Source organism: Macaca fascicularis, chromosome X (assembly GCF_037993035.2).
Source record: "Macaca fascicularis isolate 582-1 chromosome X, T2T-MFA8v1.1".
Classification (NCBI taxonomy): domain Eukaryota; kingdom Metazoa; phylum Chordata; class Mammalia; order Primates; family Cercopithecidae; genus Macaca; species Macaca fascicularis.
In genome coordinates this window covers 19,765,498-19,784,336 of record NC_088395.1, presented here as the reverse complement: position 1 = coordinate 19,784,336, position 18,839 = coordinate 19,765,498, and the positions used below count along the sequence as shown (strand labels likewise).

Genomic DNA, 18,839 nt, shown 5'->3' with positions numbered 1-18,839 from the left:
GAAAACATTGTGTGTATAAGATCTAAAGCCTAAAAGGAAAAACCAACTTGATAATTTAGAGTATAAAATAAGGACAGGGACCATGTCTGTCTTGTCCACCATAGTATCCCCAGCACCCAGCTTCCTATTTGACATGTGGTAAGAGTTCATTAAATATTAGTTGAATAATGAATGAATAGGGAATAATAGAATATGTTTATTAGGAACTACATGTGTAATTTTCATATGGAGGTTGAACAAAAGGTTATCCATAGCATTTTTTATTGACTTGAAAGAATTTGAATTATTGAATGCATAAGACTTGAGAAGACAAGTTTTTTTTTTTTTTTTTTTTAATAAGTCCCATACCATTGCCTCCTCCCCTTCCTCCCCTACGTGCTAGGCCCTTCGCTGGTACTGGGAAGACAAAGATAATAAGACACAGTCCCTGCTGTGAGGAAGCTCATGCACTACTAAAGAAGAGAATCACAAAAACAAAGAATCACAATGTAGAGTAAGTACTTTAGTGGACATATATACAAAAAGTTGAGAGAAAAGTTGGCATTTCTGGTTCAGCATCCCCTCTTCATGTTTTTTCCTATTGGTTTCACCAACCTCAGAAGGCACTATTCTTTTGGTGGTTTTGCTGGTTTTAAAAATTGATGCATTGGGGGAAACTGGGTAAATTGTACACGGGATCTCTCTGTATTAATTTCTTTTATAGCTGCATGTGAATCTAGAGTTATTTCAATATAAATTTCAATTTGAAGAATTGCCCATAGTCTTATCACAGAGAACACTATTATAAATATTTTGGATGATACATTTTCATTTTTTTCTATTGGAAAAAAACTCGCTACATTTACATATAACAGTTTATGTAGATGTATACTATGTACCACACTTTACCTAATAAATCCTACATTTTTGAATAGTTTTTTAAAAAAAAAAAAACGATGGGGATACTTCCAGGCAGAAGCAAGAAAAGTAAAGCTGGATGAGAAACTCTTATCATCTTTATTACCCAGCAAATTCAGTAACCACCAGGCACAAATTCACCAAGAACAACCAAGCAAGGAAGGAAGGAGAAGAAGCTGATGCAACAAGGTGTGGTATGACTTCATCCCTCACCCATCCCCATAAGTAGCACTGAGTAAAACAATGGAGATGACAAAAATCTTGGTAACAGTGGGCCCCAGTATGGACGAAGGCTCTGACGAGGCGACCAGGCCACGTGGAGGAGAGTCAAGGAAAACTCTTGGGACAACAAAGTCTTTGCTACCATCTCAGGACCTCAGCAGACGGGGTAAGATTCACCAGGACTAGGCATTTCCCAGGTCTCAGAGCAGCCTGGGAAAGCCAAATCCTGCAGAAGTCAGAGACACCTTTGACTGGGTCTAGTGAGTTCTGCTTCTGGACATTTAATGGGAACCTAGAAGAGAGGGGATACCCAGGTTCCCCAGCAAAGTTCCATCAAATATGATGATTATGAGCTCTGAGTCCATTAAAATACAGAATGAATATTTAAGAACTGAGGAATCATAGATGTAGAATAGGATGTAAATGTTATAAATCTTGACAAAGAAGAATTAATGTACATTGACAAATTCAGACATGGAGGAGGTAAAGTGGGATAAAGACTAAGAACTAACCGTCTCATCATTCATGGCCAGGCGTCATGTCAAGTCATGTCTTAAGATTATAATATGGGGAAAAACTCTAGTGACCAACCTTAAGTTTTTCCACAATCTTTTTTTTTTTCTTGACCTTAATACAGTGGTTCTCAAAGTGTGGTCCCAGACCAGCAACATCAGCATCACCTGAGAACTTGTTAAAAATGCAGATTCTTGGCCCCACCCCAGACCTCCTGAATCAGAAACCCTGGGGGTGGGGCCAAGCAATCTGTGATTTAACAAGTCCTCCAGGGGATTCTGGCACATACTTGAGTTTGAGAAGCACTGGCTTACTTACTCCTTTTAGGAACCAATGAAGAAACATTTATCTGAAGTTCAGCAGCCCCTTCAATTTCATTCCTAATTTTTTTTCTATTGCATTCAAATAAAGTTAAATCTAAAACTTGTTAGATGGCCGGGCACGGTGGCTCATGCCTGTAATCCCAGCACTTTGGGAGGCCAAGGCGAATGGATCACTTGAGGTCAGGAGTTGGAGACCAGCCTGGCCAATATGGTGAAACCCCGTCTGTACTAAAAATACAAAAATTAGCCGGGCGCAGTAGCATGCGCCTGTAATCCCAGCTACTTGGGAGGCTGAGGCAGGAGAATCGCTTAAACCCGGGAGGCAAAGGTTGCAGTGAGCCGAGACCACGCCTTTGCACTCCAGCCTGGGCGACAGAGCGAGACTCCATCTCAAAAAAGAAAATAAATAAAACTTGTTAGTATAAAAAGTTTAGGGATTCCCACCATCAATCTTGTCTGTACATATGAGTGAATTGAGAGGTCTGGAAACATACCCACCCACTGTTAACACTGTTGATTTTTTTAAATGGTGGGATTATGAGTGACTGTACTCTTCTGTATCTATCAAATATAATGAATGTTGTATCATTTTTATAAAATAAAGTCTTTCTTTTTTAAAACAGTGGTAAGAACATTTCATCCATCCATTATATATCTGCTACCAAAATCCAGATAAACAAGCTTTTACCTCTATAGGCTGGCTACTTCACTATAGTCCACTGGGGTTTTACGGCTGGCCATTCCTCCCACATCATAAAAAGTAGGTAGGCTTATTTTAAGTATGTATTGTGTTGAATTTTAAATACAAATTATTGATTTATAATATTTAACAATAATACATAAAAAATTAAATTTGGCTGGGCATGACGTAATGCCAACACTTAAGGAGGCTGAGGCAGGTGGATTGTTTGAGCTTAGGAGTTTGAGACCAGCCTGGGCAACATTGTGAAACTCCATCTCTACAAAAAATACAAAAATTAGCTGGGTGTGGGGGCGTGCACCTGTAGTCCCACCTATTTGGGAGGCTGAGGTGGGAGGATCACTTGAGCCTGGGAGATCGAGGCTGCAGTGAGCTGTGACAGCCTGGGTGACAGAGTGAGACCCTATCTCAAAAAAAAAAATAATAATCTTACTGCTTTTCTTTTTAAAAAGAAAAACAACTTTTTTTTCCTGATCAAAAGTTGTTAAAGAAAAGACAACAGGCCCAAAATAGTGTCACTCATGCTGAGGTTCCATATCACCAAACAGAAACCTAAGTTGTTTGCTTGGAAGATGTGACCTTCCAACAAATCAGAAGAGACAGTAGCCAAATTCCATGAAGCCAGCAAGATTTCACATCCCTGTAAGGAAAGTAACCTTGAAATGGCCACTTCTCTGTTTGTTCCTTGTTTCTGCTTTCCTCCACTTTTTTTGCCCGTAAAACTCACCCACTCTGTTTAACTCTTTGGAGCTCCTTTCTAATTTGTAGATTGGATGCTGCCTGGTTCATGCATCACTAATGAAAGCCAGTCAGATCTTTGAAACTCAGTTTGTTGGATTTTTGTCCTTGACAAAGTAGATAGACTAGTATGTAAAAGAGAGAAAAATTTGTCTATAATCCCACTGCTCATAACTATTTAGTATAGACTAACATTTTGGTATTTTCTCATTAGTCTTTTTTCTAGGCTTTATTGTTTTGGTAGTTGAGATTATACTTTATTACATATATTCAGTCTTTGTGGCTAGTCACATGTTTAAATCATGTTTAAAGTTTATATGATATTCAAACATACCTATTGTAAAGGACAAGGAATAGAATCTCATTCCCAGGAAACTAAAAATGTTTGTTTGTTTGTTTATTTTGAAACAGAGTCTCACTCTGTCACCAGGCTGGAGTGTAGTGGCACAATCTCAGCTCACTGCACCCTCCACCTCCCGGGTTCAAGCAATTCTCCTGCCTCAGCCTCTCGAGTAGCTGGGATTACAGGTGCGCACCACCACACCCGGCTAATTTTTGCATTTTTAGTAGAGACGGGGTTTCACCATGTTGGCCAGGATGGTCTCAATCTCTTGACCTTGTGATCCGCCCGCCTCAGCCTCCCAAAGTGCTGGGATTACAGGCGTGAGCCACCTTGTCTGGCCTTAAAAATGTTTTATAAAATCCTGAATTATATTAAAATTGAGGGGTTTTGGCTGGGCACAGTGGCTAACGCCTGTAATCCCAGCACTTTGGGAGGCTGAGGCGGGCAGATCACCTGAGCTCAGGAGTTCGAGACCAGCCTGGCCAACATGGTGAAACCCCATCTCTACTAAAAATACAAAAATTAGCTGGGTGTGGTGGTGCGTGCCTGTAATCTCAGCTACTCAGGAGGCTGAGGCAGGAGAATTGCTTCAACCAGGGAGGTGGAGGTTGCAGTGAGCCCAGATCGCACCACTGCACTCCAGCCTAGATGACAGAGTGAGACTCCGTCTCAAATAAATAAATAAATAAATAAAATTTAGGGGTTTTGTTTGTTTTGATGTACTCATCATTTAAGATGTTAAAAAGTAGATTAAACTTTACAAATATTTTTCTAATGTAAATTCTCATCCCAGATTCTAATCCCTTCTAATGATACTCATTATAATATTTAGTAAACAAGAAATTGACTTTAATGTTGAGTTCTCCCTGATGACAATTTCTGCAAGTGATTGCAGGGAACACAATGCTACTAACTTAATGGTCTCTTAACAACTATGGTGAAAAAATGTTCCCAAAATAATGTTCAAAAAGCTAAACATAGGATTACCATATGGCCCAGCGATTCCTCTCATGGGTGCGTTCCCCCAAAGAATCGAAAACAGGGACTCAGACACTTGTAGGGCAACTTTAATTGCAGCACTATTCACAAGAGCCAAAAGGTGTCAACAACTCAGGTGAACATCTGGATAAACAAGACTCAGATTGGTGGCCTTCCCAACCTAGCCTCGCTGAGTTAGCTGCCCCTCCTCTGGGTTCCCAGAATACCAAACACACCCCTGCTTAAGATCAAGCATGTCAAATAAGGACCTGTTTATCTCTCCCCTCTATCTAGATCAGTGCCTGACTCAGAACTAAGAGAGAAAGATACTTGCTGAATGACTAAAGGACCAGCTTTTTTTTTTTTTTTTTTTGTCAACGTTGACCAGGTTGACCTCGAATGTGTAGCCTCGTCTCCCTCTGCGCCGGGACATCCAGCCTGAGCCACCGTGGCTACGAAGAGCCACCTTCTTAAGCAAAATCTTATAGTGGCTTCCTGGTACCTACAGAAAAAAGAAAAAAACTTCAAATTCTAGCACCTGGCTTATGAACTACTTGAAGAGAAAGGTGGGGAGGTGGGCTGCCCTTCAGGTTTGCTATTACCCAACCTTGTCTCCCAACAGCTCTCCCAGGAGACCTTTGTCTCATGGTTTCCTGAAGATGCAGGGATGAACCATCAGGCTCTGTGCATCTGCTCTGGGCCAGGTACTATGTGAGAAGAAGTGTCATTGGCCACCCCTCGGTGGGCTTCCTTCTGACCCAAGCCTTGGCTTATTCATTCACCTCCCCAGTCTCTTCCCTCCCTGCCACTGATCCACATTCTACCTATTTTTCCATATGAGCATTTCTACCAATATTTTAATTCACCTCTTTCCACTTCAGATTCTTAACATTTCTAGAACAGAGGTCTTGTAATTTTCCTTTTCACTAACAGACTTGGAGGTTAATTATAGTCACCCTATTATGCTATGGAACACTAGGTCTTACTCCATGTATCAAACTATTTTTGTACCCATTAATCATCTCCTCCTTACCTGCCCCTCCCCACCACCCTTCCCAGCCTCGTAACCATCATGCTACTCTAGCGCCATGAATTCAAGTTTTGTGTTTTGTTTAAGCTCTCACATTTAAGTGAGACCATGTGATATTTGTCTTTCTGTGCATGGCTTATTTGACTTCACATAAAGTCCTCCATTTCTATCTATGTTGTTGCAAATGACAGGATTTCATTATTTTTATGGCTGAATATAGTCCATTGTGTATATGCACCACGTTTCCTTTATCCAATCAAAAGGAAAGAGTGGAACTGGAATGTTTCTTTTTTTCTTTTTCTTTTTTTTTTTTTTTTTGTTTGATATGGAGTCTCACCCTGTCGCCCAGGCTGGAGTGCAGTGGCAATCTTGGCTCACTGCAACCTCTGCCTTCTAGGTTCCAGCAATTCTCCTGCCTCAGCCGTCCAAGTAGCTGGGATTACAGGCACGTACCACCATGCCCAGCTAATTTTTGTATTTTTAGTAGAGATGGAGTTTCACCATATTAGCCAGACTGGTCTCGAACTCCTGACCTCAAGTGATCCACCCGCCTCAGCCTCCCAAGGTGCTGGGATTATAGGCGTGAGCCACCGTGCCCAGCTGGAACTGGAATGTTTCTAACACAAAGAAATAATAAATGCTTAAAGTGATGCATATCCCGGTTACCCTGATGTGATCATTACACATTGTATGCTTATATCAAAATATCAGTTGTTCCCCACAAATATGTACAACTATTATGTATCCATGATAATTAAATATATATATATATATATATATATATATTTTGGCCAGGCGTGGTGGCTCATGCCTGTAATCTCAGTACTTAGGAAAGCTGAGGCGGGAGGATCACTTGAGGAAAAAAAAAAAAAAAAAAAAAGTAGAATCATCAATAGATACTAAATATATGAGGCAATTTTGATGAGCCGGACATTTCAATGTGTAAAAGTGTTTTCTTACAGATTGCTTATTTATTGCGAGGCAGGAGAGAAAAACAGCAATTATACAGTGGAGAGAATGGACAACTTGATGAGGGGATGAAAACATCACCGAGGAGGGGCAGATGGACATCAGTGTGATACTGTTACAGTAGGTAGCTGTATGAGCAGAGCAGGAGAGGGCTCCCCCGACCCACATACCAGGAGTGTCAGGCAACCATCAGGTGATAGTCAGGCGGTGGTTAACTGTCTCTCTAAAATATTGGTGATGATCAGCTTCCCGATAAGATCTCGGGAGTTGGGAGAAGTAACACAAGACCCCAGAAGTATGCCAACCTATAAAACCCCAAGTCAAAAGGCCAAACCGTGCACTTGCCTTTCAGGTCGTCTGCTTGGCTCTCTTCCAAGTATACTTTCCTTCCTTTCATTCCTGCTCTAAAGCTTTTTAATAAACTTTCACTTCTGCTCTAAAACTTGCCTCCATCTCTCCTTCTGCCTTATGCCTCTCAGTCCAATTCTTTCTTCTGAGGAGGCAATAATTGAGGTTGCTGCAGACCCATACAGGTTCGCTGCCAGAAGATATTTTGGTGCCGTGTGACATGGATATGGATTCTCCACCGCTAACAATAGAGAACACAGCATCACTAATATGGTATGTTGGCTGGGAATGCAGCACTTGAATATAATCATAAAGAATCATCAGACAAACCCAAAATGAAGACCATTCTGGTTTTTAAAGAGGGCCTCCTTTCTTTCTTTCTTTCTTTCTTTCTTTTTTTTTGTTGAGACAGAGTCTCCCTCTGTTGCCCAGACTGGAGTGCAATGGCACAATCTTGGCTGACTGCTGTCTCAACCTCCTGGGCTCAAACGATCTTCCCACATCAGCCTCCCGAGTAGTTGGGACCACAGGTGCATGCCACTGCACCTGGCTATTGTTTTTTTAGAGATGTGGGTCTCCCTATGTTGTTCAGGTTGGTCTTGAACTCCTGGCCTCAAGCAATCCTCCTACCTTGGCCTCCCAAAGTGCTGAGATTACAGGTGCGAGCCACCACGCCTAGGCACATTGATGATTCTCGTCCAAACCGATCTTCATGGCTATGATGGCAAAATGATGATTTTCTAATTTCAGTGCTCCCTCTACACTTACCAGCTGGCATTGGCATTCTGTAAACGAGAACCCTCCCTTCTTCCCTGTTTGTTTATTTGTCTATTTATTATTGATATGGATTCATTTCTACTTTTTCAATGGCTTATAATTCATTATTGTCCTTGATTATTTGGGAGCTCAAATGATCCTAGCTTTGGCCAGTGGGAGCCCCTTTAAGCTGATTGCTGTGTCCTCTTGATATAGACCTATCATTCCTTTTTTGACTTTATCTTTTTTATTTCAATAGGTTTTTGGGAAACAGGTGGTGTTTTGTTATGTGAATAAGTTCTTGAGTGGTGATTTCTGAGATTTTGGTGCACCCATCCCCGAGCAGTGTACACTGTAACCAATCTACAGTATCCCTTGCCACCCCCCACCCTTTCTGTCAAGTCCCCAAAGTCCATTGTATCACTCTTATACCTTTGCATCCTCATAGCTTAGCTCCCACGCATGAGTAATAACATACAATATTGGTTTTCCATTCCTGAGTTACTTCACTCAGAATAATAGTCTCCAGCCAGATGCAGTGGCTCATGCCTGTAATCCCAGCACTTTGGGAGGCTGAGGTGGGTGGATCACCTGAGGTCAGGAGTTTGAGACCAACCTGGCCAACATGGAGAAACACCGTCTCTACTATAAAAAAAAAAAAAAAAAATTAGCTGGGCGCTGTGGCTCATGCCTGTAATCCCAGCTACTTGGGAAGCTGAGGCAGGAGAATCACTTGAACCCAGAAGGCGGAGGTTGCAGTGAGGCGAGATCACACCACTGCATTCCAGCCTGGGTGACAGAGTGAGTCTCTGTCTCAAAAAAAAAAAAAAAAAAGTCTCCAATTACATCCAGGTTGCTATGAATGCCATTATTTCATTCCTTTTTCATTATTTCATTCCTTTTTATGACTCAGTAGTATTCCATGGTGTGTGTGTATGTGTCTGTATACCACATTTTCTTCATCCGCTCATTGACTGATGGGCATTTGAGCTGGTAACATATTTTTGCAATTGCAAATTGTGGTATGCACCTATCATTTCTTTTTAGCACTTCTTTATTCTGAGGCATAACAAAATGTTTTGGTCTTTATCTTGTACATTCCTGCCCCAGGCTTGAAATCAGTCATTTTTCTAAGGAGTCCTGGTTCCTTTAAGTGGAGAATGGTATTAGAGTCCAAGACTTGGGCCCTAGTGCCATTGCTACTGGAGTGTCCTTGCTTATAAGCCTTTTCAGCAGTCATATCTAGGAAATATACACACATACATGCATATATATACACATTTTAGAAATGATGAGGTCTGGCCGTTCGCGGTGGCTCAAGCCTGTAATCCCAGCACTTTGGGAGGCCGAGACGGGCGGATCACGAGGTCGGGAGATCAAGACCATCCTGGTTAACACAGTGAAACCCCGTCTCTACTAAAAAATACAAAAAAAAACTAGCCGGGCGAGGTGGCGGGCGCCTGTAGTCCCAGCTACTCGGGAGGCTGAGGCAGGAGAATGGCGTGAACCCGGGAGGCGGAGCTTGCAGTGAGCTGAGATCCGGCCACTGCACTCCAGCCTGGGTGACAGCGCGAGACTCCGTCTCAAAAAAAAAAAAAAAGAAATGATGAGGTCACACTGGCACCTACCATCCGTCTCCATAGGATTCTTCCTTGCCTTCTCCTATTTGATATTTGTATGTCCCTTCCTCCACAGTGAGAACCCTGGCTCCCAACATCAAACGATTTAATAATTTGCTCAAGCCTGTAATATATCTAAAGTAGTTTCAGAATTGCTTCACTTATACCACAGCAGGAAGCAAACCTACTAAAAATAGTTCAGGATTTGTTTGCGGTTCTTCAGTGCCGTGCCCCAAAGACAGAAGGTATATGGACAAATACTGTGTACATAAATGACTTGCATTAGTCTCCTCCGCTTCTACCCCTGTGATATGGTCATGTTCTTCATTAGAAATACAGTTTTTATTTTTCAACTTGTTTTCAAGGTTAGCTCTCCCCGCCATCCATGTTTATTTGATTTGATTTTTTTTTTCAATATGTAGAACATTAACATACTTCCACAAATCAAACTATACCAAAAGGTGTACTCAGGGAAGTGTCACTTCCTTCTGCATTCCTTCAATACTATTCCCTCCCACTCCTTGTAGGTGACCAACTTCGGGTTTCTCATTCCTGTGTATTTTTTGGTATAGACAAGCAAATATGTGTATGTTTTCTTTTTTCTTTTCTTTTTTTCTCTTTTTTGAGACAGTCTCGCTCTGTCACCCAGGCTGGAGTGCAGTAGCATGATCTCGCCTCACTGCAAACTCCGCCTCCCAGGTTCCCACCATTCTGCTGCCTCAGCCTCCTGAGTAGCTGGGACTATAGGCACCTGCCACCAAGCCTGACTTTTTTTTTTTTTTTTTTTGTATTTTTAGTAGAGAAGGGGTTTCACCGTGTTAGCCAGGATGGTCTCGATCTTCTGACATTGTGATCCACCCGCCTCGGCCTCCCAAAGTGCTGGGATTACAGGCGTGAGCCACTGCGCCCGGCCAGATATATGTATGTTTTCTTATTCCCCCCCACCTTTTTTCCATATACAGAAGGTAGCACTTTGCTTTTTTCACTTAAGAAATCTTGGAAATTGTTCCATACCAGTTTGTGAGATTGTCTTTTTTTTTTTTTTTTTTTTTGAGACGGAGTCTTGCTCTGTCGCCCAGGCTGGAGTGCAGTGGCACAATCTTGGCTCACTGCAACCTCCGCCTCCTGGGTTCAAGCGATTCTCCTGCCTCAGCCCCCCAAGTAGCTAGGATTACAGGCACCTACCACCACACCCAGCTATTTTTGTATTTTTAGTAAAGACAGGGTTTCACCATGTTAGCCAGGCTGGTCTCAGACTCTTGACCTCAGGTGATCTGCCTGCCTCGGCCTCCCAAAGTGCTGGGATTATAGGCGTGAGCCACTGCACCTGGCCTCATTCTTCTTTATAGCTGCATAGTACTCCACTGTGTAGCTGTACCATAACTTATTCAACCACACTCTTATATTTGGACATTTAGGTAGACATTTTGCAATTACAAATCATGCTGTAATCAATAACCTTGTGCATATTTATTTTCATATTGTTGGAGGTGAATCTTCAGAGTAAATTCAAAACAAAAAAATGAGATTGCTGGGCTGAAGGGTAAAATGTATATGGGATGTTGTTAGATATCACCAGCCCTTCTCCATGGCAGTTGGACCAGGGTGCATTTCCCCCAGCAGTGGATGAGAGTGCCACTTACCCAACAGTCTGGCCAGCAGAGTGTATTGACAAGCTTTTGAATTTTGCCAATCTGACCCATGAAAAATGATATGTCAGCATTTCAACCTGAGCTATTTTAATTTCAAATGCTAGAAAAAAGTCCTGGTTACGGTGTGATTGTCAGGTATTGAAACACATTTTACAGACTCTCAACTTGGTATTCTCTAGAAAACTCTCTGGAAACAGTTTTCACCCTAGGAAAATTTTAGCATACATCCCATCCAACTGTATGGGGATGACTTCTGAACCACTCTAACTGCTTTTTCTGCAATTTGGTATCTTCCTGTTCATGTTTCAGCGGGTAGGGACTCTTCTAAAGCTTTCTTGCCCCACCTAATGGGCAAGAAGGGGAATTGAGCTGCCTTTCTAAAATATTGCCTAGAAACCAGATGACATGCAGCGCCTGCCAAGATGTTCTGGCCTCACAGACCTTAGTTCAAAACAAGAATCTAAAGAGAACAAGATATGTAGAGTTATAGCAATGGCTCTAACATACTTCTAGAACATGTATAGCTAAACCACATTCTGGAGAGCGTTAGTTAATAAAGATAGTTGACATATTTTTTCTTAGCTGTTCTGACTCCTACATGTGTAATTTTTGGTGACAGCTGCTTGCTGCAGTTAGTCCCTAAGGTCTCAGATGCTCATTTTAAAAAGTTACTTGTTTACATGAAATGAAAGTAATTATTTTCTGGTTATGAGTAATGCATGTTTGATACGGGAAATCCTAGAAAATATGGGGAAGTATAAAGAAGAACATTAAAATGACCTGTATGCCTACTACTCAGTGGTAAGCACAGTTAACAGTTTGGTCTTGGTCCTTGTGTGCAGGCACAGTGGCTTACGCCTATAATCCCAGCACTTTGGGAGGCTAAGGAGGGGGAGGATCGTTTGAGTCCAGGAGTTTGAGACCAGCCTGGGCAACATAGTGAGACCCTGTCTCTACAAAACATTAGGAAAAAAAAATTAGCTGGGCATGGTGGTGTGCACCTGTGGTCCCAGCTACTCAGAAGGCTGAGGTGGGAGGATCACTTGAACCCAGGAGGTCAAGGCTGCAGTGAACCGTGATCATACCACTGCACTCCAGCTTGGGCGACACAGTGAAACCCTATCTCTGGGGAAAAAAATCCTTGTGTACTTTTGTCACATATATACCCACTTTGCATTCACACACACACTTTTCTACTCTGTTTCTCTCTGTCTCTACATATGCATATATACACATAATATATAGGTGTACATACCTACATATACAAAAATGCTCATTTTTCATCCGGGTGTGGTGGCGCACCTGTAGTCCCACCTACTCTGGAGGCTGAGATGGGAGGATTGCTTGAGACTGGTAAGAAGGTTTAGGCTGCAGTGAACCATGATCATGCCACTGCACTCCAGCCTGGGTGACAGAGCAAGACCCTGTCTCAAAAAAAAAAAAAAAAAAACTCATTTTCCTACGCATTATACATGCACACTTTGTAAACAAAAATTGAAGAGTTGTTGGCCAGGTGCAGTGGCCCATGCCTGTAATCCCAGCACTTTTGGGAGGCTGAGGCAGGTGACTCACTTGAGCCCAGGAGTTTGAGACCAGCCTGGGCAACATGGCAAAACCCCATATCTACCAAAAATACAAAAAAATTAGTTGGGTGTGGTGGTGTGCGCCTGTAGTCCCAGCTACGCGGGAGGCTGAGGTGGGAGAATCGCTTGAGCCTGGGAGGTGGAGGTTGCAATGAGCCGAGATTGTGCCACTGCACTCCAGCCTGGTGACAGAGCCAGACCCTGTCTGAAAAAAAAGAAAAAAAAAATTAAATGGTTGTTAACATACCATTTTGTAATTTGCTGTTGTCACTTTTTCCATTCATTAAAAAGCTCTATGACTGGGCTCAGTAGCTCATGCCTGTAATCCCATCACTTTGGGAGGCCAAGTAGGGAGGATCACTTGAGGCCAGGAGTTGGAGACCAACCTGGCCAACATGGCAAAACCCCATCTCTAATAAAAATTTAAAAACTATCCAGGTGTAGTGGCACACACCTGTAATTCCAGCTACTCGGGAGGCTGAAGCATGAGAATTGCTTGAACCTGGGAGGCTGAGGCTGCAGTGAGCCGAGATCACACCACTGTACTTCAGCCTGGGCGACAGAGCCGGACCCTGTCTCAAAAAAAAAAAACTCTATAGCAAACGTTTGTTACATAGTAGTCTTTTATTTTATTTTATTTATTTATTTATTTTGAGATGGAGTCTCATTCTGTCACCCAGGCTGGAGTGCAGTGGTGCGATCTCAGCTTACTGCAACCTCTGCCTCCCAGGTTCAAGTGATTCTTCTCCCTCAGCCTTCCAAGTAGCTGGAATTACAGGTGTGCGCCACCATGCCCGGCTAATTTTTGTATTTTTAGTAGAGATGGGGTTTTGCCATGTTGGCCAGGCTGGTCTCAAACTCCTGACCTCAAGTGATCTGCCCACCTTTGCCTCCCAAAGTGCTGGGATTACAGGCATGAGCCACCACGCCTGGCCTGCTGTCTTGATTTATGAATTTTAGGCACTATCTATTGAGTTTCTCCAGTAATAGATAAGGATTTTGCTGTCTTACTCCCTTGCCTTCCAACCCCAAAGTCTCCCAATTTATTATTATCATATTTTTTGGTTAATCAATATTAATTGCTTGACATTATACAACCACATAAATATTAGTTTTTGTCTTTTTTTTTTTTTTTTGCTATTTTTTCTTTTTTCTTTTTTCTTTTTTTTTTTTTTTTTACTTTTGTTGACCCAGGTAGATTATACATGGATTGTTTCCTTTTTTACAACTTAGTTTTCCCCAATGTCAATAACTGCCTTGCATTTTCTTACTTGCTTAGTTTTGGACACTTATTCAAATCCTCTGTGTTACTTCCCTATGGCTGCTATAGCTAAGCCAGAAGTTCAAAGTGGGTATGACTGAGCTAAAATCAAGGTGCTGATAGGGCTGCATTCCTTCTGGAATCTCTAGAGGAGAATTCATTCCTTGCTTTTTCCAGCTTCGAGAGGCTTCCACATTCCTTGGCTGGTGGCTGCCTTCCATCTTCAAAGCCGGCCATGGCCAGTCGAGTCTTCCTCTTGCAGCGTCATGACTCCCACACACTCTTCTTCCCTGTTCCATATTAAAGGGTCCTTGTGATTACATTGAGTCTACCCGTGCAATGCATGATAAATTTCCCATCCCGAGAGCAGCTAATTGGCAACCTTAATTTCAATTGCAACCTTAGTTTTTTTCATATAACAACATATTCATAGGCTCCACAGATTAGGGTGTGAACATGTTTGGGGGGCCCATTATTCCGCCCACATCTAGATCCTCCATTAAATCTGCCGAGGCTTATCAATAGCGTGTTCCAAACACTCAGTTAAATCAGACTTCCCTCCTAGAGTCTCCATTCAGTTCCAGCTGAACTGACCTGCCAGACAGTGCCATCCAGGGATTTCTCTCTCACTGCTTTTGTGTATGGAATCCCTCGTTTCGTGAGTCTCATGTTTCTGCTGTCTTAACATACTCCTTTTTTTTTTGGCTGGAGCACATCCTTCTGACATTCTGTAAAAAGAGGACATGGGAGGTATGTATTTGGAGTCCTTACATGTCTGAAAATGTCATTATTCCACGTTTATATTTGATTGATGGTTTGGTTGAGTATAGACCTCTAGGTTGAAGAGCCCACTTTGGTGGTGTCCTGCTAAGCCTGTTACCCTCCCCGGCTGCTGTTTGAACCCCAACAGTACCTTGAGATGCCGAGCCCTTTGATGCTTCCTCTCCTGTTCTCCTTGTCCTTGTTGGAGGATTTCCCTTTAATTAATTAATTAATTTATTATTATTAGTTTTGGAGACGGAGTCTTGCTCTGTCGCCAAGCTGGAGTGCAGTGGTGCAATCTTGGCTTGCTGCAACCTCCACCTCCCAGGTTCAAGAGATTCTACCGCCTCAGCCTCCCCAGTAGCTGGAATTACAGGCACCCACCACCACGCCTGGCTAACTTCTGTAGTTTTTTTTTTTAGTAGAGATGGGGTTTCACCATGTTATCCAGGCTGGTCTCAAACTCCTGACCTCAAGTGATCTGCCCACCTCAGCCTCCAAAAAGTGCTGGGATTACAAGCGTGAACCACCATGCCTGGCCTCCCTTTTATTTCTTTACTATCACTTTACCAGGATTTGAGAGGAAGAGATGATAAACACAAGTGGTCAATGTGCTAGTATTGAGCAGAAGTGTGTATTTTTTAAGACTTTGCTATGAATTGTCAAATTAGATGCTCACTTCAAAGTCCTGTGATAATTTTTAAGTGTTTATTTGTTCAACTATATTCATTACTTATTCTAAGGTGTTCAAGAAAAGAAAGTCATAAATTAGTAAAGGTATAATAATCTTTGAAAGCAACCTTTTCCATTATTAAAATTATGCTCTTTGAAGAAAACCTGGAACAGTGCCGGTCACTATCCTGGGCACTTTGCAAGTATTAGCACATTATTGCCTCATGACAACCCTATGAAGTAGGCACTATTCTCCCCATTTTACAGATGGGGAAACTGAGTCACAGGTTAAGAAACCTCCTGGCCAGATGCAGTGGCTCACACCTGTAATCCCAACACTTTGGGAGGCCCAGGTAGGAGGATAGCTTGAGCCTAGGAGTTCAAGACCAGCCTGGGCAACATGGTAAGATCTCCGTCTCTACAAAGAAATATGAAAATTAGCCAGGCATGGCAGCGGGTGCCTGTAGTCCCAGCTACTTGGGAGGCTGAAGTGGGAAGATTGCTTAAGCCCGGGAGGTGGAGGCTGCAGTGAGCCATGATTGCACCACTGCACTCCAGCCTGGGTGACAGAGTGAGGCCCTATCTCAATAACAGCAACGACAATAACAAAGAAACCTCCCAAGGTTACACAGCAGCTAGTACTAGGTGAAGCCTAAACTCATCATGCCCAGGCCGGTGGCATAGACACCTCATAGCCATGCTCTGCTGGCTCAGAAAATAGAAGGAAAATGGATCAACAACAGTCGCATGGCTTTAGGATGACCTTTTAACCTTTTGGAATATTTGCTTGCAAAGCTTTTAATGTATTTTTTAAGTTAAAAGGCAACTGGGAGCCAGGCGCGGTGGCTCACACCTGTAATCCCAGCACTTTGGGAGGCCGAGGGGGGTGGATTATGAGGTCAGGAGATCGAGACCATCCTGGGTAACACTATAAAACCCCGTCTCTACTAAAAATACGAAAAAAAAAAAAATAGCCAGGCCTGGTGGCAGACACCTGTAGTCCCAGCTACTGGGGGAGCTGAGGCAGGAGAATGGTGTGAACCTGGGAGGAGGAGGTTGCAGTGAACCGAGATTGTGCCACTGCAGTCCAGCCTGGGAGACAGTGAGACTTTGTCTCAAAAAAAAAAAATAAAATAAAAGGCAACTGGGAGGCAGGCACAGTGGCTCATGCCTGTAATCCCAGCACTTTGGGAGGCTAAGGCAGGTGGATCATTTGAGGTCAGGAGTTCAAGACAACCTGGCCAACATGCTGAAACCCCATCTCCACTAAAAACACAAAAATCAGTCAGGCGGTAGTGGCGGGCGCATGTAATCCCAGCTACTCGGCAAGCTGAGGCGGTAGAATCGCTTAAACCCGGGAGGCGGAGGTTGCAGTGAGCCGAGATCGCACCACTGTACTCCAGTCCAGGTAACAGAGTGAGACCCTGTCTCAAAAAAAAAAAAAAAAAAAAGGCAATTGGAGATGTATAAGTGTGTAGTCCGTTTTATCACTTAGTGTTATACCATGAGCGTTTTATATGTATCCAGATTTCATACCAAGCAAAACACGAAGATCCACTGACATTTTTTATTAAGACCATTGACTGGCCGGGCGCGGTGGCTCATGCCTGTAATCCCAGCACTTTGGGAGGCCGAGGCGGGCGGATCACGAGGTCAGGAGATCGAGACCATCCTGGCTCACACCGTGAAACCCCATCTCTACTAAAAGTACAAAAAAAAAATTAGCCGGGTGTGGTGGCGGGCGCCTGTAGTGCCAGCTACTCAGGAGGTGTGAACCCGGGAGGCGGAGCTTGCAGTGAGCCGAGATCGCACCACTGCACTCCAGCCTGGGCGACAGAGCAAGACTCCGTCTCAAAAAAAAAAAAAAAAAAAAAAAAGACCATTGAATAGGAGTTCTAAACCATGAAAACAAATGAGCTGTTTTGTCCAATTTCAGACGATGTCATCATTTCTAATGGAATCAGACACAGCTGACTTTACATTCCCAGGACTACTCTTTCCTGCTAAAGAACATTGATTGGGCATGACATTTAGCCTCTCTGAACTTGAGTTCCCTCCCTTGTACAGTGTTAATACTAACATATAACTGACACTGTTGTGAGAATTTAAAAGCAGATCAGAGTATTGCAGCCCCCTCCTCCATAAATGGTAGCGATTATTATCTTAAGATCATCCTTTTTGCCCAGAGAGACTTTCAAAAGACCCATAACACTATTTTATGGCAGGTCAAACCTTTTTATTCCTTTATTCAGGCACTGAGAAAAGGTCTAGTCCATATCTGATAGTTTGTGTGTGTGTTGTTTACAGTTATGAAAGACTGAGGCATACATAAAACTTTTCAGAAAATTTAATTATGAACACATGTCAAAGTCAAAGTTTTGTTTCAAGATTCCCTCTTTTTTTTTTTTTTTTTTTTTTCTTTTCTTGAGACAGAGTCTCTATCGCCCAGGCTGGAGTGCAGTGGCACAGTCTCAGCTCACTGCAACCTCTGCCTCCCAGGTTCAAGCAATTCTCCTGCCTCAGCCTCCCAAATAGCTGGGATTACAGGTGCCCACCACCATGCCTGGCTAGTTTTTTTTTTTGTATTTTTAGTAGAGACAGGGATTCGCCGTGTTGGCCAGGTTGGTCTTGAACCCCTCACCTCAGGGGATCCACCTGCCTTGGCCTCCCAAAGTGCTGAGGTTACAGGCATGAGCCACCGCACCCAGCCCCAAGATTCCCTCTTATTCCCTCTTGGTTGGGACATTTTCTGGGAAATGAATGGTCAGATGATCATTGTCAGACTGGACACAAGGTGAAAGAATGTCTGGCTAAACATCACTAGATTTCTGACCTTAGGTCAGCTGAGAGGGGGGCGGGGGGTAGAGGGAGCAGTCTCCCTGACAAGGGCTTAATCTCATTAAAGAGTATCAGAGAATTGCTTTAGCATTTTTATCAGGAATTCTAATTTCTTCCCAGAAGAAGGTTATGAAATGCATTCAAATTTAGGAAAAAAGAAAAAGGTGATTTGAGAGTCCTCCAGGGAAAATAGTACCCCATCTTCAAGGTTCTCAATTTCCATCATTAGAGCACTAAAGAGGAGTTACTAGCTCCAAAAAATTACAGTGATAATAGGTGGAAATCATCATATATCTTAGTATCACTACACACTTTAAAAAATGTCTGGAAGAATATTCCTTCAAGAGGTAACAGTGGTTATCAATTATCTCTGCAGCAATTGGTAATTGTGAGATGATGGAAGATTTTCACCTTATACACTGTATCTTTAATGTTTTATTTTATTTTATTTTTGGGACAGGGTCTTGTTCTGTCACTCAAGCTGGAGGACAGTGATGTGATCATGGTTCACTGCAGCCTCGACCTCCTAGGCGCAAGCAATCCTCCCACCTCAGCCTCCCGAGTAGCTGGGACTGCAGGTGTGTGCCACCATGCTTGGCTGATTTTTTATTATTTTATTTTTGTAGAGATAGGAT

The 18,839-nt window shown here is 42.8% G+C and overlaps 1 long non-coding RNA gene across 1 annotated transcript; it reads left to right on the top strand.

Moving 5' to 3' along the window:
* The first annotated feature begins 959 nt into the window (after window positions 1–959).
* Window positions 960–5,236, top strand: LOC141409374 (uncharacterized). The gene is made up of 3 exons (XR_012429816.1): window positions 960–1,086; window positions 1,169–1,285; window positions 5,103–5,236. It is a non-coding gene; the product is annotated as an uncharacterized lncRNA (long non-coding RNA).
* The last annotated feature ends 13,603 nt before the right edge of the window (window positions 5,237–18,839 follow it).